The following is a 25,851-nucleotide window of genomic DNA, read 5'->3' as shown; positions in this document are numbered from 1 at the left end:
TGCAGCGGAGTGTGCGCTGATATGAAACTTCCTGGCAGATTAAAACTGTGTGCCGGACCGAGACTAGAACTCGGGACCTTTGCCTTTCGCGGGCAAGTGCTCTACCAACTGAGTTACCCAAGCACGACTCACGACCCGTCGTCACAGCCTTAATTCCGCCAGTACCTCGTCTCCTAACTTCCAAACTGAACAGAAGCTCTCCTGCGAAACTTGCAGAACTGGCACTCCTGGAAGAAAGGATATAGTGGAGACATGGCTTAGCCACAGCCTAGGGGATGTTTCCAGAATGAAATTTTCGCTCTGCAGCGGAGTGTGCGCTGATATGAAACTTCCTGGCAGATTAAAACTGTGTGCCGGACCGAGACTCGAACTCGGGACCTTTGCCTTTCGCGGGCAAGTGCTCTACTAACTGAGTTACTCACGACCCGTCGTCACAGCCTTAATTCCACCAGTACCTCGTCTCCTAACTTCCAAACTTCACAGAAGCTCTCCTGCAAAACTTGCAAAACTGGCACTCCTGGAAGAAAGGATATAGTGGAGACATGGCTTAGCCACAGCCTAGGGGATGTTTCCAGAATGAAATTTTCACTCTGCAGCGGAGTGTGCGCTGATATGAAACTTCCTGGCAGATTAAAACTGTGTGCCGGACCGAGACTCGAACTCGGGACCTTAGCCTTTCGCGGGCAAGTGCTCTACCAACTGAGTTACCCAAGCACGACTCACGACCCGTCGTCACAGCCTTAATGCCGCCAGTACCTCGTCTCCTAACTTCCAAACTGAACAGAAGCTCTCCTGCGAAACTTGCAGAACTGGCACTCCTGGAAGAAAGGATATAGTGGAGACATGGCTTAGCCACAGCCTAGGGGATGTTTCCAGAATGAAATTTTCACTCTGCAGCGGAGTGTTCGCAGATATGTAACATCCTAGCAGATTGAAACTGTGTGCCGGACTGAGACTCGAACTCGGGACCTCTGCCTTTCGCGGGCAAGTGCTCTACTAACTGAGTTACCCAGTCACGACACACGACCCGTCGTCACAGCCTTAATTCCGCCAGTACCTCGTCTCCTAACTTCCAAACTTCACAGAAGCTCTCCTGCGAAACTTGCAGAACTGGCACTCCTGGAAGAAAGGATATAGTGGAGACATGGCTTAGCCACAGCCTAGGGGATGTTTCCAGAATGAAATTTTCACTCTGCAGCGGAGTGTTCGCTGATATGTAACATCCTAGCAGATTGAAACTGTGTGCCGGACTGAGACTCGAACTCGGGACCTCTGCCTTTCGCGGGCAAGTGTCTACCAACTGAGCCACCCAGTCACGACACACGACCCGTCGTCACAGCCTTAATTCCGCCAGTACCTCGTCTCCTAACTTCCAAACTTCACAGAAGCTCTCCTGCGAAACTTGCAGAACTGGCACTCCTGGAAGAAAGGATATAGTGGAGACATGGCTTAGCCACAGCCTAGGGGATGTTTCCAGAATGAAATTTTCACTCTGCAGCGGAGTGTTCGCTGATATGTAACATCCTAGCAGATTGAAACTGTGTGCCGGACTGAGACTCGAACTCGGGACCTCTGCCTTTCGCGGGCAAGTGCTCTACTAACTGAGTTACCCAGTCACGACACACGACCCGTCGTCACAGCCTTAATTCCGCCAGTACCTCGTCTCCTATCTTCCAAACTGAACAGAAGCTCTCCTGCGAAACTTGCAGAACTGGCACTCCTGGAAGAAAGGATATAGTGGAGACATGGCTTAGCCACAGCCTAGGGGATGTTTCCAGAATGAAATTTTCACTCTGCAGCGGAGTGTTCGCTGATATGTAACATCCTAGCAGATTGAAACTGTGTGCCGGACTGAGACTCGAACTCGGGACCTCTGCCTTTCGCGGGCAAGTGTCTACCAACTGAGCCACCCAGTCACGACACACGACCCGTCGTCACAGCCTTAATTCCGCCAGTACCTCGTCTCCTAACTTCCAAACTTCACAGAAGCTCTCCTGCGAAACTTGCAGAACTGGCACTCCTGGAAGAAAGGATATAGTGGAGACATGGCTTAGCCACAGCCTAGGGGATGTTTCCAGAATGAAATTTTCACTCTGCAGCGGAGTGTTCGCTGATATGTAACATCCTAGCAGATTGAAACTGTGTGCCGGACTGAGACTCGAACTCGGGACCTCTGCCTTTCGCGGGCAAGTGCTCTACTAACTGAGTTACCCAGTCACGACACACGACCCGTCGTCACAGCCTTAATTCCGCCAGTACCTCGTCTCCTAACTTCCAAACTGAACAGAAGCTCTCCTGCGAAACTTGCAGAACTGGCACTCCTGGAAGAAAGGATATAGTGGAGACATGGCTTAGCCACAGCCTAGGGGATGTTTCCAGAATGAAATTTTCACTCTGCAGCGGAGTGTGCGATGATATGTAACATCCTAGCAGATTGAAACTGTGTGCCGGACTGAGACTCGAACTCGGGACCTCTGCCTTTCGCGGGCAAGTGTCTACCAACTGAGCCACCCAGTCACGACACACGACCCGTCGTCACAGCCTTAATTCCGCCAGTACCTCGTCTCCTAACTTCCAAACTTCACAGAAGCTCTCCTGCGAAACTTGCAGAACTGGCACTCCTGGAAGAAAGGATATAGTGGAGACATGGCTTAGCCACAGCCTAGGGGATGTTTCCAGAATGAAATTTTCACTCTGCAGCGGAGTGTTCGCTGATATGTAACATCCTAGCAGATTGAAACTGTGTGCCGGACTGAGACTCGAACTCGGGACCTCTGCCTTTCGCGGGCAAGTGTCTACCAACTGAGCCACCCAGTCACGACACACGACCCGTCGTCACAGCCTTAATTCCGCCAGTACCTCGTCTCCTAACTTCCAAACTGAACAGAAGCTCTCCTGCGAAACTTGCAGAACTGGCACTCCTGGAAGAAAGGATATAGTGGAGACATGGCTTAGCCACAGCCTAGGGGATGTTTCCAGAATGAAATTTTCACTCTGCAGCGGAGTGTTCGCAGATATGTAACATCCTAGCAGATTGAAACTGTGTGCCGGACTGAGACTCGAACTCGGGACCTCTGCCTTTCGCGGGCAAGTGCTCTACTAACTGAGTTACCCAGTCACGACACACGACCCGTCGTCACAGCCTTAATTCCGCCAGTACCTCGTCTCCTAACTTCCAAACTTCACAGAAGCTCTCCTGCGAAACTTGCAGAACTGGCACTCCTGGAAGAAAGGATATAGTGGAGACATGGCTTAGCCACAGCCTAGGGGATGTTTCCAGAATGAAATTTTCACTCTGCAGCGGAGTGTTCGCTGATATGTAACATCCTAGCAGATTGAAACTGTGTGCCGGACTGAGACTCGAACTCGGGACCTCTGCCTTTCGCGGGCAAGTGCTCTACTAACTGAGTTACCCAGTCACGACACACGACCCGTCGTCACAGCCTTAATTCCGCCAGTACCTTGTGTCCTACGTTTCAAACTTCACAGAATCTCTCCTGCACCCCTTGCAGAACCAGCACTCCTGGAAGAAAGGATATTGCGGAGACATGGCTTAGCCATTTCATTTCACTGACCCCTATTATATCTAGACTGTGCTTTATCATTTCTCTTTTCAGTCTTTCTAGATTCCCTACCACGGTCAGACTTCTGACATTCACTCCGCGACTCGTAGAACGATATCCTTTTGTTGGTTATTCATCTTTTTCTAATGGCATCCTACCGTTGGGTTTACCCTGCCGGAATCTTTTGCGAGTGAAGAGATCATCATAACGTTTTACAGTTAGAAGCCACATGTCCTATGGATACACATTGCGAGTCTACTCCTGCTTTCACCCTTTAGTCGCTGTCCGTAGATGATTACGACAGCAGCACAGCATCAGCCGACCGGTTTCAGCGGTTTCGAAGTCCGACAGATGGCGCTTCATCTGATCAGAATTGCAATAATTAGCATAACAAAGTAAGACAAAGCAAAGATGATGTTCTTTACAGGAAATGCTCAATATGTCCACCATCATTCCTCAACAATAGCTGTAGTCGAGGATTAATGTTGTGAACAGCACTGTAAAGTATGTCCGGAGTTATGGTGAGCCATTGGCGTCGGATGTTGTCTTTCAGCATCCCTAGAGATGTCGGTCGATTACGATACACTTGCGACTTCAGGTAACCCCAAAGCCAATAATCGCACGGACTGAGGGCAGGGGACCTGGGAGGCCAAGCATGACGAAAGTGGAGGCTGAGCACACGATCATCACCAAACGACGCGCGCAAGAGATCTTTTACGCGTCTAGCAAGACGGGGTGGAGCGCCATCCTGCACAAACATCGTACATTCCAGCAGGTGTTTATCAGCCAGGCTGGGGATGATGCGATTCTGTAACATATCGGCGTACCTCTCACCCGTCACGGTAGCAGTTTTGCTGTCCAGCGCCATCTGTGGACTTTTAGTGAACTCAGTTTTTTTTGTTCTAATAAAACCCCATGTCATTCCAAGCATGTGTATCAATTTTTACCTCTCTATCTACATTATTCCGTGGTTTATTAAGTTTTCAAATTTATACTGTCTTTTTGATCACCCGGTACTTTCCTTACTGTGTGTCGTGCCCTCGATGCCACCGTGGCAGCGTTGAGTCTCGCAATGGGCAATGGTCATAGTGTTTCGCCTCATTAACGTAATTACGCGTACACTGGTCTACACTTAAGAAACCCTATGGTGTCGACGCAGGCATAAGAGCTTCGATGTACACCACTCAGCGCACATTGATGAACACGGGTCTCTGCAGCAGGCAACCGTGATCAATGGAAACGTGTCATTTGGTCAGATAAAGCACGATTACTGTTACACAAGGTCCATGGTTGTGTCCGTACATGCCATCATGCGAGCGAACAGCTGCTCGAAACAAACACAGCGCCACGGACACTCAGGCCTGTGGGGAGAGCGAATACGATATGGGAGACATTCACTTGGGCTTCAATAGAACCTGTACTAGTAGTCTAAGGTACAGCGTCCCTTCATACTTCACGTCTTCCCCGGCGTCGAGTGCACCTTCCAATTGGGTAACTGTCCATGTGAAACAGCAGAATGGCGCTACACATGTTTGAGCACCATGATAGTGAACTCACGACGTCTTTTCCAGCGACTCGCCTGATCTGAAACCTTCGAAACACATCTGGTACACTATCTGCTCCAGCTCAGCGCCCACAAACCACCCAACAGTAGTTTATGGGAATTGTGCGACTTGTGCGTAGACATCTTGTGCTTTATGGCTCCGGAAAAGTACCAATGACTTGTTGAATCCGTGCCACGCAGAATCACTGCAGTATTGCGTTCCAAATGTCGACCAAAACGCTATTAAGCAGGCGGTCATAACATTACTGCTACTCTGTGTATGTCTCCGTAATTGCTTATGTGGTGACTGTTCCGTTGTTCATTTCTTAAAACGAGAATGACAACATTAAAGTCTTTATCTTGTAATTCGTTGGCTTTTGGTACCTGCCCACTCAGCCATCTCAACACTGGACATTTGCTTCTACACTTCATTTTGACAATGCAGAGTGTAAGTTAAAGTCGTACCCTGTACAAAGTTGCATACGCTTATCACAGTAATAAAGTTTCGGCTGAAATTTAGCACTGCACCAACAAAGCCTCCTCTCATTTAATTGCTACAATTTTGGTGTAGTTTCCGTAGTAGTAGGTGTATCTTAGAAAAAATAATTCAGGGCAATTTTGTAATAGATAGACATGGTTGGAGACCGTGGCTGTCACATAAAATAAATTATTGATGGTGAACAACAATCAGCCACAAATTGGTTTTTACGTTGCTTCACTCAAAAAGTACCGTTACCAGCTTCGAATTTTTTACAATTCATCATCAGACGGTTTCTTTTTGCTTTCATCAATGCAGATTACACACTGGTTTCCTCTGAGTTGCCGTGAAATGTTCATCTGGTGCATTCGTATTAGCAATTTTCTTCCTTCCCCTCTCTTTATACGTTCAATATCGTCTTTTGATCCTATTTAGTACGCAGCTGAGCAATGACCTACGATGGGTTTCACAGCCGCGCGGGATTAGCCGAGCAGTCTAAGGCGCTGCAGTCATGGACTGTGCGGCTGGTCCCGGAGGAGGGTCGAGTCCGCCCTCGGGCGTGGGTATGTGTGTGTTTGTCCTTAAGATAATTTAGGTTAGTTAGTGTGTAAGCTTAGGGACTGATGACCTCAGCAGTTAAGTCCCATAAGATTTCACACACATCTGAACATGGGTTTCACAAGTGGTTTGTAAGCGATGTCCTTTGCAGACAGGTTGCATTTCTCCAGTATTCTACCCATAAACCGAAGTCTACCACCTGCTTTATTCACTACCTAGCCTTTTTTCATTTATGAACATTCAAAGTAAGTTTCCAATCTCTGCATCACTTCGAAATATTTTCAAGATCTGACTGAAAATTTATGTAGTTGGTTTCAGACAGTACATTATTATCATGTGCAAAAAAATCTGGCGTTTCTATTAATACTGTTTTCGAGGTCATTACTATACAATCTGAACAGCAAGAGCCCCAGTATAGCTCCCTGGATCACACTTGAAGTCACTTCTACATATTTCGATGACTCTCCAACCAAGATAACATGCTGCGTCCTCTCTATAAAATTATTTCTGAATCTAATCAAAAGTTCCGCTTGATTCCCCATACGATCGCACTTTTTGACAATAAGTGTAGCTGCAATACTGAATCAAATGCTTCTCTGAAATCAAGAAATACTCATCTACTTGACTATCTTCATCCAGCGCTTTCAGTATGTAATGTGAGAAAAGTGCAAGTTGGGTTTCACATGATCGATGTTCTTGGAATCCTTGCTGGTTGGTATTGAGGAGATATTCTGTTCGAGATACCTCAGAATGTGTTATAAGAGTCTACAACAAATTCATGTCAAGGACATTGGACGGTAGTTCAGTAGATCACTTCTGCTACCCTTCTTATAAACAGGTACGACCAGTGCTTTCTTCTAAATACTGGTCATGGTTTTTAGTTCGAGGGATCTACGATAGGTTATAATTAAAAGAGGGGCCGCAAAACTCATTACAGAACCTGATAGTGATTCCATCAGGCCCTGCAGATTAGTTCACCTTTAGTGATTTCAGCTTTTCTCAACACCGCTGACACTGACCCTTATGGCATTCATCTTTTCAGTGGTACGATGATTAAATCCGGGAATTCTTGTGGGCTTTCCTTTGTAAAGGAACGTTTGAAAATGGAGTTAAGCGTTTCAGCTTTTGCTCTGCTACGCTCAGTTTCAGTTCCTCTTTCATTCGCGATTGACTGACACTAATTTCATGACACGACCATAATTTCTTTGAGTTTTGTGAAATATCATCTGATAGTATTATGCTACAGTGGCCATTGAAAGTGTCACGCATTGCTGTCTTGAGAGCCAAATGCGTTTCGTTTAGCATCTCTCTATCTACAGACCTATTCTTTGTTCTGTTTATATTATGCATTAGTCTGTGTTACTTTATAAGTTTGTTTCCAGTGGCTGTATATCATGGAAGGCCTGCAATTCTGTATCTGTTCTACTGGGTACATACCTATCTAGAGTTTACTGAATATATATATATTATATATTCTACTTGTTTTAGTTGTCCTCTTTTGTTTGATAATCATTGTCGCCACAACCGTCTCATAGTCACTGATACCAGTTTCTGTTTGTTGCCATTAGATCCAATATAGTTCCATCATGGGTGGGATTCTGAACTATCTGTTCTAATGAGTTTTTAGAGAAGCGATTAATGATGTTTCACAGAATGTCTTATCACACCAACCACTAACAAAGCTGAAATTTTTCCAGTTGATCGTTGGATGATTAAAGTCTCCACCAGTGATTACAGTATGATTGGGGAACTTATGTATCAGCGAAATTTGGTTCTCTAAAGTTTTTGTTCACATCAGGATGTGTGTCTGGTGCTACAATAAGGATCCAATTACCGATACTCATGATACTTAGACTTGCCTAAACGATCTCGCATGCACCTTCTTGCGTTTCTTGGTATACTTCGAAAAATACACCACTTCCATTCCTAGTTAGCCTATCATTTCCATATGAACTTAAATTTTCCCCAAAAATCTCAATGCTTTCAATTTCAGGTTTCAGCCAGCTTTCTGTACCAAGTATTATGTGAGCTCCATTGCTTTACAGGAGCGCTTCAAACTCAGGCGGAGTGTTGCGAATGCTTCGGCAGTCAACTACTACGACTTTAATAATCTCACCTGTGGTGGAAGAGTGGGGGCGGCATTCTTTCGGATCTTACACTTACATTTCTGGATATCCTGCAGCTGTCCCTATATGGACTGTATGAAGCACACACAGATTAGATTGGAGTAGATTAGATTAGATTAGTACTAGTTCCATGGATCATGAATACGATATTTCATAATGATGTGGAACGAGTCAAATTTTCCATTACATGACATAATTAAGTTAATTTAACAACATAATTAAGTTAATATAACAACTTTTTATTTATTTTTTGTTTTTTTAAATTTTTTTAATAATTTTTTGTTTGGTTTTTTTCTTTTTCTTCCTAATTTATATCTAAAAATTCCTCTATGAAGTAGAAGGAGTTGTCATTCACAAATTCTTTTAATTTCTTCTTAAATACTTGTTGGTTATCTGTCAGACTTTTGATACTATTTGGTAAGTGACCAAAGACTTTAGTGGCAGTATAATTCACCCCTTTCTGTGCCAAAGTTAGATTTAATCTTGAATAGTGAAGATCATTCTTTCTCCTAGTATTGTAGTTATGCACACTGCTATTACTTTTGAATTGGGTTTGGTTGTTAATAAATTTCATAAGAGAGTATATATACTGAGAAGCTCCTGTGAATATCCCTAGATCCTTAAATAAATCTCTGCAGGATGATCTTGGGTGGACTCCAACTATTATTCTGACTACACGCTTTTGTTCAATAAATACTTTATTTCTCAGTGATGAATTACCGCAAATTATGATGCCATATGCAAGCAATGAGAAAATAGGCGTAGTAAGCTAATTTACTAAGATGCTTATCACCAAAATTTGCAATGACCCTTATTGCATAAGTAGCTGAACTCAAACATTTCAGCAGATCATCAATGTGTTTCTTCCAATTTAATCTCTCATCAATGGACACACCGAAAAATTTTGAATATTCTACCTTAGCTATATGCTTCTGATTAAGGTCTATATTTATTAATGGCGTCATACCATTCACTGTACAGAACTGTATGTACTGTGTCTTATCAAAATTCAGTGAGAGCCTGTTTACAAGAAACCACTTAGTAATTTTCTGAAAGACATTATTGACAATTTCATCAGTTAAATCTTGTTTGTCAGGTGTGATTACTATACTTGTATCATCAGCAAAGAGAACTAACTTTGACTCTTCATGAATACAGAATGGCAAGTCATTAATATATATTAAGAACAACAAAGGACCCAAGACCGACCCTTGTGGAACCCCATTCTTGATATTTCCCCAGTTTGAGGAATGTGCTGATCTTTGCATATTATGAGAACTGCTTATTTCAACTTTCTGCACTCTTCCAGTTAGGTATGAATTAAACCATTTGTGCACTGTCCCACTCATGCCACAATACTTGAGCTTGTCTAGCAGAATTTCATGATTTACACAGTCAAAAGCCTTTGAGAGATTACAAAAAATCCCCATGGGTGGTGTTCGGCTATTCAGATCATTCAAAATTTGATTGGTGAAAGCATATATGGCATTTTCTGTTGAAAAACCTTTCTGGAAACCAAACTGACATTTTGTTAGTACTTCATTTTTACAGATATGTGAAGCTACTCTTGAATACATTACTTTCTCAAAAATTTTGGATAAAGCTGTTAGAAGGGAGATTGGGCGGTAATTGTTGACATCAGATCTATCCCCTATTTTACGCAAAGGTATAACAATAGCATATTTCAGTCTATCAGGGAAAATGCCCTGTTCCAGAGAGCTATTACACAGGTGGCTGAGAATCTTACTTATCTGTTGAGAACAAGCTTTTAGTATTTTCCTGGAAATGCTATCAATTCAATGCGAGTTTTTGCTTTTAAGCAAGGTTATTATTTCCCTAATTTCAGAGGGAGAAGTGGGTGAGATTTCAATTGTATCAAATTGCATAGGTATGGCCTCTTCCATTAACAGCCTAGCATCTTCTAATGAACACCTGGATCCTACTATATCCACAACATTTACAAAATGATTATTAAAAATATTTTCAACTTCTGACTTTTTGTTCGTAAAGTTTTCATTCAATTTGATGGTAATACTGTCTTCCTGTGCTCTTGGTTGACCTGTTTCTCTTTTAATAATATTCCAAATTGTTTTAATTTTATTATCAGAGTTGCTGATTTCAGATGTGATACGCATACTTCTGGATTTTTTAATAACTTTTCTTAATATAGCACAGTAGTTTTTATAATGTTTGATAGTTTCTGGGTCACTACTCTTTCTTGCTGTCAGATACATTTCCCTTTTCCGTTTACAAGATATTTTTATACCCTTAGTAAGCCATGGTTTGTTACATGGTTTCTTACAAGTATATTTAACTATTTTCTTGGGGAAGCAGTTTTCAAATGCATTGACAAAAGTGTCATGAAATAAATTATATTTTAAATTGGCATCAGGTTCACGGTACACCTCATCCCAGTCTAACTGCTGTAGGCTTTCCCTGAAATTTGCAATTGATAAAGCGTTGACTGAACATAATACTTTGGAGGACTGTTTAGTACTGCTGAATGGAGCTATGTCATATATTGTAACTAGCTGTGCACCATGATCAGGAAGACCATTCTCAACAGGCTGAGCATTTATCTGGTTAAACTTATCTTGGTCTATAAAGAAGTTATCTATCAGTGAGCTGCTATCCTTTACCACCCGAGTAGGAAAATCAATAATGGGTGTCAAATCGAAAGAACCGAGTAATACTTCAAGATCATTTTTGCTATTAGCCTCTTTCAGAGAATCTACATTGAAGTCCCCACAAATAATAATTTGCTTCCCCCTGTCTGACAGATAGCACAACAAGGAGTCCAAATTTTTCAGAAATAGATGAAAATTTCCTGATGGGGACCTATATACTGTAAGTAGGCTGTTTATGTTTTCTCTATGTAAGTAGGCTGTTTATGTTTTCTCTATGTAAGTAGGCTGTTTATGTTTTCTCTATGTAAGTAGGCTGTTTATGTTTTCTCTATGTAAGTAGGCTGTTTATGTTTTCTCTATGTAAGTAGGCTGTTTAGGTTTTTTATTGGTAACGCCACCTCTGTATGAAAATCACTGGCTGTGTTGTGTGCAGTCTGTGGCTAGTTTGCATTGTTGTCTGCCATTGTAGTGTTGGGCAGCGGCAGCTGGATGTGAACAGTTCGTAGCGTTGCGCAGTTGGAGGTGAGCCGCCAGCAGTGGTGGATGTGGGGAGAGAGATGGCGGAACATTGCAATTTGTCATGAACTGATATATATATTATGACTTGTGATGATATTAAGGTAAATACATTGTTTTTTCCCTATTAATATCTTTCATTTGCTAACTATCCCTATCAGTAGTTAGTGCCTTTAGTAGTTTGAATCTTTTATTTAGCTGGCAGTAGTGGCGCTTGCTGTATTGCAGTAGCTTGAGCAGCGAAGATTTTTGTGAGGTAAGTGATTTGTGAAAGGTATAGTTTAATGTTAGTCAGGGCCATTCTTTTGTAGGGAATTTTGAAAGTCAGATTGCGTTGCGCTAACAAAGTATTGTGTGTCAGGTTAAGCACAGTCTCGTGTATAATTGTTCAAAGGGGACGTTTCATATGGCGACCCTGCCAGGCTGTTTATGTTTTCTCTATGTAAGTAGGCTGTTTATGTTTTCTCTATGTAAGTAGGCTGTTTATGTTTTCTCTATGTAAGTAGGCTGTTTATGTTTTCTCTATGTAAGTAGGCTGTTTATGTTTTCTCTATGTAAGTAGGCTGTTTAGGTTTTTTATTGGTAACGCCACCTCTGTATGAAAATCACTGGCTGTGTTGTGTGCAGTCTGTGGCTAGTTTGCATTGTTGTCTGCCATTGTAGTGTTGGGCAGCGGCAGCTGGATGTGAACAGTTCGTAGCGTTGCGCAGTTGGAGGTGAGCCGCCAGCAGTGGTGGATGTGGGGAGAGAGATGGCGGAACATTGCAATTTGTCATGAACTGATATATATATTATGACTTGTGATGATATTAAGGTAAATACATTGTTTTTTCCCTATTAATATCTTTCATTTGCTAACTATCCCTATCAGTAGTTAGTGCCTTTAGTAGTTTGAATCTTTTATTTAGCTGGCAGTAGTGGCGCTTGCTGTATTGCAGTAGCTTGAGCAGCGAAGATTTTTGTGAGGTAAGTGATTTGTGAAAGGTATAGTTTAATGTTAGTCAGGGCCATTCTTTTGTAGGGAATTTTGAAAGTCAGATTGCGTTGCGCTAACAAAGTATTGTGTGTCAGGTTAAGCACAGTCTCGTGTATAATTGTTCAAAGGGGACGTTTCAATACAATTATAAAAGTGCCTTTATTTAATTTAAGCTCACAGACAGATGCTTTTATATGTTTCTCTACACAAAACTATTTTGTTTCTATACTTTTTGCACAATGATAACTTTTGACATATATGGCAACTCCTCCTTTCTCCATATTTTCTCTAATTATATGTGCAGAGAGCTTATATCCACTTACATTTACCTTATCCATACCAGTAACTATGTGATACTCAGACAGGCATAGTATATCTATTTCATCCTCAGCTTCTAAATCTTCTAAACAAACCAGAAGCTCATCTATTTTATTCTTTAAACTCCCAATATGTTGTTGAAATATACTTACATTATTTTTAATTATACTTTTATGAGAATCTTTCCTTATTCTAACATTTGCAGTTCTCTCGTGTCTGAGTTTCTCATTGTACTTAGGCCTAGTTCCTATACCAGTGGTCACATGGTGTTCAGAGAGGCAGATTATGTCAACTGGGTTGGGTGACTTTAATTCATCAATGCAATTATCTAGGACTGAGATACAACTTGGTGGAGATAAAATTTCTGGTGATTGGTGAAAGTTTATAATTGACAGCTGTAATTGGTGACCCAATGTGCTAGAATTGTGCTGTTTAATTTCTTTCCTAAATTGAAGATTTGTTTCAATCCTGACCTCTCGTAGAACTTGACATCTTTCTGTCTTACCTATCCTAAAAAAGGTGCTGCTCCAACACCTGTAACCACTGGTATTTTACCATTCATGGCAGTGCCTCCCCCCCTTAAATTTCCTGCTATTACCCTAGCCAGTTTACCCTTCCCTTTCCTGTTGAGATGTAGGCCGTGCGTGGTATAGTCCCACCTACTGAGAGAATCAACAGGAACCACACCAATATGAGCCCCCGCACCTGACCCAAGCAGCCATTCCAACTCCAAATTAACTCTCCCAACAGAAGAGTTCAAATGAGGCCGGTCATGGCGTCTCAGGACAGATACAAACTCAACATTGGTGTGTCTCGATGCCGACGCAATCTTTACCAGGTCACAATCAATACTGTATCCAGGATCTCTGTCGATACTGTTCCCTGGCCCTCCCACAATAACCACGGTGTCTTCCCTGGTAAATCCTTTACAGAGTGAACCTAAATCCTCTGTCACCTGATCCAGACTAGCACTTGGTTTGAAAAAATTTGTGACTTGGTACTCTGGAAAAAATTTGTGGCCTGGTATTCTGGACACACGCGCCCACACACGCACACACACACACACACACACACAGGTAGCAGCCTCTTATGTATAGTGCACACCTGACCCATTTGGGGGAGCCTTACAGTTCTCAACGCTATGGCACAAGTCCAGCCAATCACAGCTTTGCTTGTTACAGAACCTTCGAATTCTCTAATTCAGTCCTTCCACTCGATTCAGAACGGGGGGGGGGGGGGGGGGGCACGATGACTTTTGGGGACAGTTCTGGAAATTAAGAGCTTCGTTGAAACTCCCAGCCCCACTTAGTCTTCTCAATCTTCTTTGCCAATCAGTGGAAAGATCCAAGTACGACCTTGGTGCACAGATGAAAGGCATTGTCTACCAATGTTCGTCACAATCTGCAGTTGGCTTTTCCCCCCAGTGTCCACCGAAATAGCATCTTCAACATGCTGTATGAGGTACTCACGCATACTTGTTTCCATTTCCTTAAGGGGTACCACTATTCGCCCTACGTGTGAACTGACTTCTACACTCTGGTGTTTATCAGTTCCTTGACAAAGGACAAAGGAGATTTACAAATAGTGAAATGAGTTCCACTGGCTCTGCTTCAGTTTCAGTATAAGACACTTCGAACTTGCTGATTAGGGGAACCAGTATACCACCCTGGGTCCTCCTTTGTCCCTATCTACAGTGACACGTCGGCTAGATCTACAGTGACAAGTTACTCGCAGTATACCGAACGATTAATGACATATCCCGTACTTTCTGGGGGAGACAGGATCCACAAGAGAGGATAGTACTTGAAGTACCTGTGGTACCTCAGGTACCGGTACACGACTTTCGGGAGCTTTTCTAACACACTGATTCGCAGGACCTGCCAGTCGTTCGGCAGCAGTAAGGGTGATTTCCAGCTGCTTACGAACGTCAACTGACTCATAACATGTTCGACAACAGCATTCACAGTGGAGTTGCTTTGTGGCTGGTGCAATGTTTTACGGGTCAATGAACACACAATTTTAAACTAAACCTGCTGAGTATCTTTTGACCCTTAGAGCTAAAAAAATATAAATTCTCTTTAAGAATTGAAGCAAACATACAAAATGAGATTTATATTCAGGCAACAGAAAAACATGTGTTAAAAATTACTGGTTTCCTAAAACTTTTTGAGGTTTTAATCCCTAAAAAATTCTAAGATGGAGTTGGTTTACGATAAATGTGAATAATATATACCCCTCTTGTAAAGTAAAATTGGATGTAATACAGTATGTTAGTTACAAAAATACATCTGTTGAAAAAAAAAATTCCTAAGGAAGATGTCAAATATAAATAAAACCTATCAAAAGAAGCAAAGCAGTGTTGTCAGATTTTTAACAGACAATGTGAAATACGTAAATCCGTACATCCGAGCCAAATAAATTCGCTATTAGTCTTTATTCGTAATGGTAAATTTGCGGCACCTGATTCTGCCTCTGACAAACTTCCGAAAATACACCTGTTACTGAATTTTTAAAAAAGCTAACATGACCATGTATTGGTTCGTTGGTGAACTACGAATCTGATAATGCTATCAATTAGTTCTTTGGTGTACTGTGCCGTGATGATTAAAAATCCGAACTGTTAACCTGAACGGACGACTTTAGATAAAGCTCTAAATTTCGATTTTTTTGTGTTAGAAATTTGATGAAATAAACCTGCATGTTGCCCCACGCTACGCTCATGTTACGTGTGAAAATTCCATGGCAATTCGTTCCAATAGTTTTAGAGGTCTGCGTTTTCAAACAGACAAACCGAAAGACATAACGGTTTTACAGTTTTACCATTAGCATGGGTAGACTCTACGCACCTTTCCACGGATAAAGTGAATTATAAATTGGTTTACCCTACAAACCAAAGTAATACTCATATTTTCAACTCAGAATCAACTCTTTATCAAATTCTTGAATTCAGGCGCGACGCAGCTGCACGCGGCCTCGGTACAAAACTAGGACTCCCTGTTCACTTACAAACAAGAGCTGACTAGTAGCACTGTTGAAGATAAATAGTAGGACAGAGAAAAAGGCGTGCTCACTTTCAAAACTACTCGAAACCAGCAATGCATAAAGGGTACGATTTACTACGTTCTAATACTAACGGTAGCAATATTCCTTGTATAGGGAAAGATTTGGTTCTAGATCCACCAACGTTATTCTTTTCCATTGAGCTTTTGAGAGTTTTCTTTCCCCGTCGTTTGTTGGGCCGTAGTATTTACACCGCTGACGTATAAACAATCATCAGAGGCAAAGGTATCGCCAGGAGTGCCCAAGGGAAGTGTAATAGGACCGCTCTTGTTCTCTGTATATATAAATCATCTGCAGCATAGGGTGAGCAGCAGTCTGTAACTGTTTAATGATGCTGCTGTGGTGTACGTGCAAGTGCCGTCTTTGAGTGACTGTAGGAAGTGAGTGTACGAGGTGAACGTACGATGATGCGGGAGGACTTAGAATTCCTATCTGGTATGATGAATCGCTGCATGCTCTAAATGTAGAAATATGTCGGTTAATGTACATGAGCAGGAAAAACAATTGTGTAGTATCCGAGCAGAGTATTACTAGTGTGATACTCGACACAATACTTTCTTTCTTGGGGCCTTGGTCCCGCGTCACGTGGGGTCGGCCGTGTTACTATTGATTTGGCAATGTTAGTTGCAGAGGGTGGCCGGATGCCCTTCCTACCGCCACCCTGAACCACCCCCCCCCCTCCTCTTTCCCAGGACGGAATTAGTGTACCCCAGCTGTCTGTGTCTAGTGAAGCTATGGAAAAGTGCGAACGTGTTCACATGTCTGCAAGTCGTGTGGGAGCAGTGCGGTATTCACCTAGCGGATTGTGGAAAACCGCCTAAAAACACATCCAGGATGGCTGGCATGCCGGTCCTTGTCGTTAACCCGTCGGGCGGATTAGATCTGGGGCCGGCACGCCTATCCGAGTCCAGGAAGCAGCGCATTAGCGCTCTCGGCTACCCTGGCGGGTCGCGATAATTGACATAGTCGTGACGATTAAATATGATGTAAAACGATAATAAGTGGAATCGAAGCGTGAGGTCGGTAGCAGGGAATATGAGCGGTCGACTTGGGTTTATTTGGACTAATGTAGGAAAGTGTAGCTCATCTATAAAGGAAATCGCGAAACACTAGTGCTACCTATTCTTGAGTACTGGTCGAGTGTTTGGGAATCTCACCAGGCCGGAGTGCAGAAAGACATCGCGGCAATTTACAGGCTTGCTGTAGACTCGTTGCCAGTGTGCTCCATCAACATGTGAGTATTACAGAAATACTCCATGACGTCAAATGGAAATCCGTGGAGAGAAGACGACGTTCTTTTCGCGAAATGCTATTGAGAAAATTTAGAGATCCGACATTTGTGGCTGACTGCAAAGCGATTTTACTGCGCCAACGTACCTTTCGCGTGATATGTTGCTCAAAATAAATGTTGCATATTACTTTATAGTCAATACTGGACAAAACAGGCAACAAAATTGGTTTTGGTCTGCCAGATACAGTCACAAGAAAACAAAAATAGGGAAGATAAACGTATTTCCACTTGAAAAACAAAAACTAAAGCAAAAATAGAACCTTTCAAAAAGTTCCAGTGAAACAGTACAGTTTCCTTGCACTGTCATTTTGTTTATTAACCAACTGGGCCTTCTCGTGATTGGAGAAACTTTTGAATGGGATTAGTCATACTTCTTATCAAACTGCCGAGAAAAACCTGTGGGATTGTCCCATTCCTCCACAGCGCCATCTATGAGGCCCTGTATGGATAGAACGACGATAAACCGATCATTTTAGCGTGGCCCATGAATTCTCAATACGTATGAGATCTAGAGAATATGGACAATTCCATCCCACTTACTCGGAGCTCCATTAGGAAAGTGTTCACAAGATTGTGACAACGAGGGTGTGCATTGTCGGGCATCAGCGTTTATCCCTTTCCTATATTTCGCAAAATGGGGCCACAATGTGTGCAAGATGATGTCCCGGTATTCACAGCAATCATCCTCGAATGTACTGGCACAAGGAGTGACCTGCAACCATACATGTTCCCATTCCAAAAACATCACTGGACCGCCTTGATAGAGGCGGCGCTCTACGATACAGTCAGGCTGTAAACGTAGTCTTCTTTGCCTCCACCCACGATTATCAGTACTGTCAGGGCAGAGGCTGATACAAGTCGCATCACAAAAGATCTTGAGTCCCCCTGCTACTGAGTGCTAAGTGGTCTAGAGGCCGTGCGACACGAGCTCTTCCCCGAAACTGAGTTAGAGACTTGACAGGTCTTCTGACAGGTAAACACTATTTCGTATTGTTTGTGTTGACACCTGACCTTCTATAGCTAATTGTAACTGCCGCAGTAGACGCGTAGCGTTGTGCTGAGGATTTCTGCTAGCTGTTATACGCAGATAGCGGTCCTGCACACGTGTTGCTTTCCTTCCATTGGCCACTTCTCTGTCCATCCTCAACTGATCACGTCCATAGAATCTCGTTGCAGATTCTAGACACATCAACACAAAAAGGAATTAAAGAAAATAGCCGCCAGTGGCCATTGATTTATACCAATGGAGCAAGTTGAAAATTTGTGCTGGACCGGGATTCGAATCCAGGACTCCTGCTTACTAGGCAGATGTGCTGACCACTGCGCCATCCGGACGCAGCGGTCACCGCAGCTGCACGGACGACCCTCGCACAGCCCCCATCACACCCAAATTCTTTCGGACATGTCCAAAAATCAGACACCACATACTCGTATTTAACTAGAGACATCAGTTTGATTCACAGCGGCATTCGTTGTGATGTTCACCTGCCTCTTTCGTAGCTCCATTAGAGTGACGATAAGAAACATCTGATGGTATGTTATAGTTGTCAGAACCATCATGAAGCAACAGAACTCTGACGGTAGAAACAGAGACTGCTTCCGCTATGGTTACATTACAAACAACCAAATATGCCTGTATCCTAACGTATTTCTGAATTACAACGTACAGTATCAACGTTTCGGCAATATGTATCGCTTATTTTGACCACTGTATATTTGTACTGTACGTAGCTTGTAAACAATTTTCCTCCATATTTTCGACGCTACGCAACGCAGACGTAAGTCTTCGTAAGGAATATTGAACATATACAATGGCGGCATGAATGATTGCAGGCTTTTCTGACTTACGGGAAAGTGTCACGGAAATACTGAACAGCCTAAGCTGGAAGACGCTTGAAGACATACGCCAATTATTTGAGAAAGCATGCTTGAACAGTTAGGGATCTGCGAATACTACTCCCTTTACGACTTACAGGGTGTCCAGAAAAGGACTCCCTGATTTCAAAATTAATTATCTCAAAAACAAATATCGATAGAGGAATGCAGTAAACGGTATGTTTATTGTGAAAGCTGTAAGAAGTTTATACAGCAGTTTGAAATAATAGTTACAAAAGCTGCTAACAGATGGCGCTGTACGCTGTACAGCTCATATCAGCATACATAAGTGAAATAATCGTATGAAAATAATCTTTGCAAACAATCACATCACAATCTTTTCAAAATCTTCACCATTGGCACTACAGAGGTGGCGCAAACGAAGAATGAAATTCGCCATCACATTTTAGTGTCTCAACCGAAATGGATTCTCATGCCAAAGAGATCGTCGATTCAAGCTCGTCCAGCGTTACGGGTAGACCATGTCTTTCACTGTGCCCCACAAAAAAAGTCACAGGGAGTCAAATATGGAGGCCAATCCATGCCTGCACCAGTAAATTTGGGATATTCCAAAGCAATGACTCGATTCCCGAAGTATTCCTCAAGAAAGCGAAACACTTGTTCGGTCCGATGTGGTCGGGCTCCATCTTGCATAAACCATTCAGTACCTGGTCGATCCTCTAACGCTTGCTGTATGGCGACAAATTGTTCCAAAATTGCAACGTAACGTGCACCAGTGACCGTTTCTCGAATGAAAAAGGGGCCCATAATGCCTCTGCTGCATACTGCAGCCCATACAGTAACTTTAGGAGAATACAGGGGTTTCGCTTCACACCAATATGGCTTTTCGGAACCCCAAAATCGCCAGTTCTGCTTATTCACGTATCCATTCAGGTGGAAGTGTGCTTCATCTGTAAACCAGATGCAGCCAACATCAAATCCTTCACTATCAATCATTGTGAGCATCTGATTAGCAAAGGCAACCCTCTGTTGCACAGCTCGTACAGGTATGGCCTGGTGCGTTTGAATTTTGAATGGAAACATGTGTAGGCTTCTTCTCAGAATTTTCTGCGTGCTGGAACGCTTCAAAACCAGTCTCAGATGTAATTCTACGGACGGATGACATTGGATTTCACTGAATAATTCCAGAAACTGTGGCGATATTTTCAGGCGTAACTGCGGTTTGCTTGCGGCCAACATCCCCCACTAGATCATCAGTTACGCTGCCTGTTCGTTGAAATTTTGCGAAGAGCGTACGAATGGTTTTCGCATCGGGTCCTTTTGGAACATTAAATCGTGCTTGAAAACTTCGCCTTGTTGCCGTAGGACTCTCTTCTAACCTGTGGTACTCTAGCACCAGAAAAACACGTTGTTCAATGGAGTACATGGTTTTTATCTCTTCCTTCGGTACGCTAATCTCCTTTCACGTTTCAATAGTGGAACTGATCGCTCTGGGCTTCGGATCACTATTTATACTAGGCATTACGTATGGTGATTACAGCGCCATCTGTTAGCAGCTTTTGTAACTATTATTTCAAACTGCTGTATAAACTTCTTACCATACCGTTTACTGCGTTCCTCCATCGATCTTTGTTTTCGAGATATTTCATTTTGAAATCAGGGAGTCCTTTTCTGGACACCCTGTAGTTCCGTCAGGAGCGCAAAGACAAAATCAGAACAATTAGAGCGCACAGAGGCGTTTAACCAGTAGGTTTCCCCGTGATCCATACTCGAATGGAATGGGAAAAGCTTTAACTTGTCGTACAATGTGAAGTACCGTGCACTTTCTGTCTTTTGCCGAATATGAATGCAGATGTATAAATTAAGGGAATACGCAAGAGAATGCGGGATTATCAGGGTGTACTCCTACATGCTGAGAGACGTTTTTGGTTCTGCGGACAGTGACCCTCTAGAAGCTGCTGACTAGAGAGTGCGTACAGTGGTGGGGATGTCACTGGGAGAATCCCCTGGGGATTTACGCTAATCCTGCCAGGAAGGCTGCGGCACGTGTCTTTCACCACCGTGCACATTGCGTTCGGGCCGAGCGCGTGTTCTCTCGAATACGGTCGACACCTCCGACAAAACAAGGCCAACCAACAGGGGTAGCTACGTCACCGTGACGTCACGACAACCGGCCCAATATGGCGATAGTATATTGCTGTGAGTGGATTGCTTTCGAGTGTCGAGCTGTGAGTTGCTGAAACTGTTGTTATTTTGATACATCTCTTTCACCATCGCCAAGTACTTGTCCGTCACACTACGGTGAATAAGTACTGTGTATCGGGCTGTACTGGCAACTACCGGACTGGGAAAAAGATATCTGTGTTCATATTTCCAAAGGACGCTGAACTGACGAAGAAGTGGACACATGCTATTCGACGGCAGAACTTCACTCCCTCTGTACGTTCAGTGGTAAGTAGTAACAAGTTACATTATTAACAAAAAACCGAAGCTAATTTCGTAAGAATCAATTACAACTACAAAGACTCCACTGTTAACTTTCATTGAAAGCATTGTTTAAACGATTTTTATTGTTCCGATTTAGAATGTTTCAGTATGTATTAACTGTAAAGTGTGTAAGTAACGTAAAACTATAGATAACAATGTAAGCAGTATATTTGATTTAGGCTAGCAGTGTAAGTAGGCTGTTTATGTTTTCTCTATGTAAGTAGGCTGTTTATGTTTTCTCTATGTAAGTAGGCTGTTTATGTTTTCTTATTGCTATGTAAGTAGGCTGTTTATGTTTTCTCTATGTAAGTAGGCTGTTTATGTTTTCTTATTGGCAACGTTACGTAGCGCTCAATATGAAAATCACTGGCTGTGCTGTGTGCAGTCTGTGGCTAGTTTGCATTGTTGTCTGCCATTGTAGTGTTGGGCAGCGGCAGCTGGATGTGAACAGCGCGTAGCGTTGCGCAGTTGGAGGTGAGCCTCCAGCAGTGGTGGATGTGGGGAGAGAGATGGCGGAGATTTGTAATTTGTCATGAACTGCTATATTTGTATATGATGATATCAAGGTAAATACATTGTTTGTTCTCTATTAATATGTTTCATTTGCTAACTATCCCTATCAGTAGTTAGTGCCTTCCATAGTTTGAATCTTTTATTTAGCTGGCAGTAGTGGCGCTCGCTGTATTGCAGTAGCTTGAGCAGCGAAGATTTTTGTGAGGTAAGTGATTTGTGAAAGGTAATAGTTTAATGTTAGTCAGGGCCATTCTTTTGTAGGGAATTTTGAAAGTCAGATTGCGTTGCGCTAACTAAATATTGTGTGTCAGGTTAAGCACAGTCATATATAAATTGTTCAAAGGGGAAGTTACAGCAGTTACAAATGCAAGTCAGGCTACCAAATGCCCTGGCCCTAAAGTTTTTTCGTTTGATGAGTAGCATTTTTGCATTACTAACAACAAAACATTTTAAGGTAGTGTTAAGTACTTATCTCACATTGTGTCAAAAATGTGCGGCATACTTTTACTGATGTGAAATCTTTATATCTTAAGTACAATTAATTAATTTCGAAATTATTATGGAACAATTTTCTTTTCATTTCCTTTCCAGGTTTGTCAAGAACACTTCAGTCAGAGTGACCTGATTCTTCAAAGCACAGCAGTTAAATGGAAAACAGGGAGAACTTTGACATTGCCTCTAGAAAAACCAAGACTGATAGAAAATGCAGTGCCATGTTTCCTGCCAAACTTTCCCAGTTATTTAAGCTCAAGACAAGATATTCATCGAGAGCCCCCAAGTCAAAGAAGACAACGGCTAGAAGCAGATGCCTTAAGTAAAGCTATATCTGAAAGTATATAAACAGCTTCTGCACAAAGGGAAAATGACAGTTTTCAAGATTATAGTGAATTTTTGAAAAAAGTGAGAATGTTACATTAAATCAACAGTGGAGTAAAGTTGTGAAAGAAGATTGTATATTGTTCCTCTACCTTAACACTGAGAAAACTCCACATGATATTGTGTATTTAACAGCTTGTAGAAACCTCAGTGTTAAATTGTATGCAAATGGTGTTGAGATTGTTGCCAGCACACTTCCAGAGAAAGTCTGCAGTGTAACTGAAGTAGAAAATGTGATTAAGCTGTGTACAGACTATATTAGTGACAGGGAAAGTGATTTACACATGTCAGTTGTTCACTCCCATGTTGAAGCATTACCAGTAAAAGAAGGTAAGAGGAAGGTTGTTTCATTCTTGAGGACACAATGTGCATCACGTCTTCAATCCAAGGCACACCATAAATTTGATCCAGAGGTTTCGATTCTTTGTTCTGTGTTGTTTACAATTTCTCCACATGCTTACAATTTTTCTGCGATCATCTGGTTTTGCCATTCTACCACATCGAAACACATTAAGGAAGCTTAATTGTAATATAAACATGAACCCAAGTAATCCAATTTTTTTTATTCTTTCTCCTTTCAAAGCTGTTGTACATGTATTTCCTGTGAAAAAACTGAATGCAGAGAGCTTGTTTAATGTAGTAAGAACTTTAGTAAAGGTGTAGAAGCTGCTGGCTTTCAGGTTGTTTCACTTTCTACAGATAATAATGCAAATGTGTTACATACTTTGCAAATCCACCACAAGCCAGTTTTGTATACCCATCTCCTACAGATAGTAAAAGACTAATGTTTTTTTCTGCATGACACTGTCCATATTTTTAAGTGCATAAGAAACAACTGGATAAATCTGAAGAACCACAGGCAAACATATTGTAATCCAGATTTTCACAATTTTAATATTTTTAGGCTCAAATGGTTCAAATGGCTCTGAGCACTATGGGACTCGACTGCTGTGGTCATCAGTCCCCTGGAACTTAGAACTACTTAAACCTAACTAACCTAAGGACATCACACACATCCATGCCCGAGGCAGGATTCGAACCTGCGACCGTAGCAGTCGCACGGTTCCGGACTGCGCGCCTAGAACAATATTTTTAGGTATGCATCTTTTGCTGCAGTTAGAAAAGTACATGACTTAGAAAGCCAAAAACTTAAAATATGGTTATGGGTTGTCGGTGAAAGCCCTGTGGCCTTCATCTTTAGGAAAGCAAAGTGTTAAGCTGGTGACCCAAGTATTCAGTGATTATGTAGAAAGTAGCATGGTTGAGTTGGGGCCAGTTCATAATGTAGAAAACTGGGAAGGAACTGCTAAATTTATAAATATTATTGGGACTTGCTGGGGGATTGTCGGTGTTAAAGCACCTCTGAAGGAACATCACCATAAGGAAGAAATGCAGTAGCCTCTGGCAAATAAAGCAGGAGACATCGAACTTGCGATAGTAAATCGATCATGCGAATCTGGCGGGCGTTATGAATATGTTTACGTTGGTCACTACAGCAACGACAAAAGAAGAGCGTTACAGAAATACTTGTAATTGCGAAGGAGATGACTTACGTTACTCGTCTTCATTGTTGTCGTCATGTGAAAGTCCATTACGGTGGTCTGGATGGATAATTTCGAAGAGTCGAACGATGATTCTTCCTGATACTCGTTTCTTTTTCTCACTGTCCACGATGAAATTGTAACGGTATTTCAGCATCGAAACTGTTCTTACCAAGTTTTACACACTTCGCACCACCACGGTCTACACAGTCCCTTCTTTCCTCGTACAGTAGTACTCCATATTTGCTACAAAATGTAGAACAATATTCTACGCTGGATAAACATGGAATTAGATTCTTCCATGTGAGAGAATCCGCCGAAGAAACGTCAAGAACACCAGACATCCCACTCCCTAACGACATAAATCGTGTGGGCTTCTCTAGCATCTCACAAATAATTCGCGGGGGTATGTAATTTAGAGCAAGTAAGGGGACGACGGCAAACAGATAAAAATGACGATCACAAATGATTGATCACAAGGCCCACTACCGGGGTCGCAAGATCAATTTCCCATCGCAAGTTCGATACGTATCGTTTGGACTCAGCGACTTCGATAGGCAATCATTCTTGGAAATTACCGATAGTTGTCTCTACCTACAGTATTCCTTGGTGTACTGTGTCACCCAGTGGTGCTATTGCCGGTCCCTATCCCAGATAAAGGAGAACAATTAACTTATCCATTATGGGTGGAAAACTGCGACTGTTAATTTTATAGGTTTTCATAAATGGCGTGCTGGTAGAACCTTTACTTTCCCATTACCGATTTCACGTCGCTTGGTGACTCGTCATCAGATTGCTAAGAACTGCATCGTCTGCTGATGAGTCACTAGGAGTGACCGGTCACCTGTAATGAGAAAATAAAAAGAGACTGGTTGCATTCATTTAGGTAAACCTTCAAAGGAGTATGACTGGCGTCAAGAACCCGTGAAAAGGATGCTGAAGTCAGTGCCGTTCAGGACTGGCAATCCTGATTGTATGCTAAAGCGAGCGCAGCAAAGTGGTCAGAAAAATGGGACTCATTCTTCCCGAGCCCTCAAGGGTCCGGAAAAGGGTGGGACTCTTTCCTCCCATTTAACGCAGGTAGACGTATTTCTTCGCAGCGGGTGACGACTCGCCAACCCATCGGGCGATTAGGCTGGAGCTGGAGCGTGTGGCCACTCCGCGGAACCATTGGCGCTCTCGCGCGGGCTTTTTCTGTCCAGAAAACGGTGCTCATTCCGGCTCATTCTTCAATCTAAGCTTTATGAAAAGGCAGTAGCTTGTAGCAGAAGCTGTAAGAGTTTTACGCATTTATCGTGAATATGGTTAAAGGCGACATAGGGATTCCATTTTTTTACTGTAAAGTTCCGTTAGATAGCAAATAGTCCGTAAAATGGCTGGATGTAGATTAGTAGAATAGCAACGAAACACAGGAGCCGGCTGAAATTTCTCCTAGAAACTACAAGACACAACAAAAGAAGTGCGGCATGAGGTTATTCTTCAATTTACATTGTAAATTGCGAGTATGGGGGCTAGGATCTTTAACATTCAGGAGAATTCAGT

At 42.4% G+C, this 25,851-nt stretch overlaps 1 non-coding gene across 1 annotated transcript; it reads right to left on the bottom strand.

Moving 5' to 3' along the window:
• Positions 1-18,318: 18,318 nt before the first annotated feature.
• Trnat-agu (transfer RNA threonine (anticodon AGU)) lies at positions 18,319-18,391 on the bottom strand. The gene has a single exon. It is a non-coding gene; the product is annotated as a tRNA-Thr (tRNA).
• Between the last annotated feature and the right edge of the window lie 7,460 nt (positions 18,392-25,851).

The sequence above is a fragment of the Schistocerca serialis genome, chromosome 4, assembly GCF_023864345.2.
Source record: "Schistocerca serialis cubense isolate TAMUIC-IGC-003099 chromosome 4, iqSchSeri2.2, whole genome shotgun sequence".
In the NCBI taxonomy this organism is placed as follows: domain Eukaryota; kingdom Metazoa; phylum Arthropoda; class Insecta; order Orthoptera; family Acrididae; genus Schistocerca; species Schistocerca serialis.
Note: the sequence above shows the minus strand (reverse complement) of the source record. Positions and strands in the feature narration are given on the sequence as shown.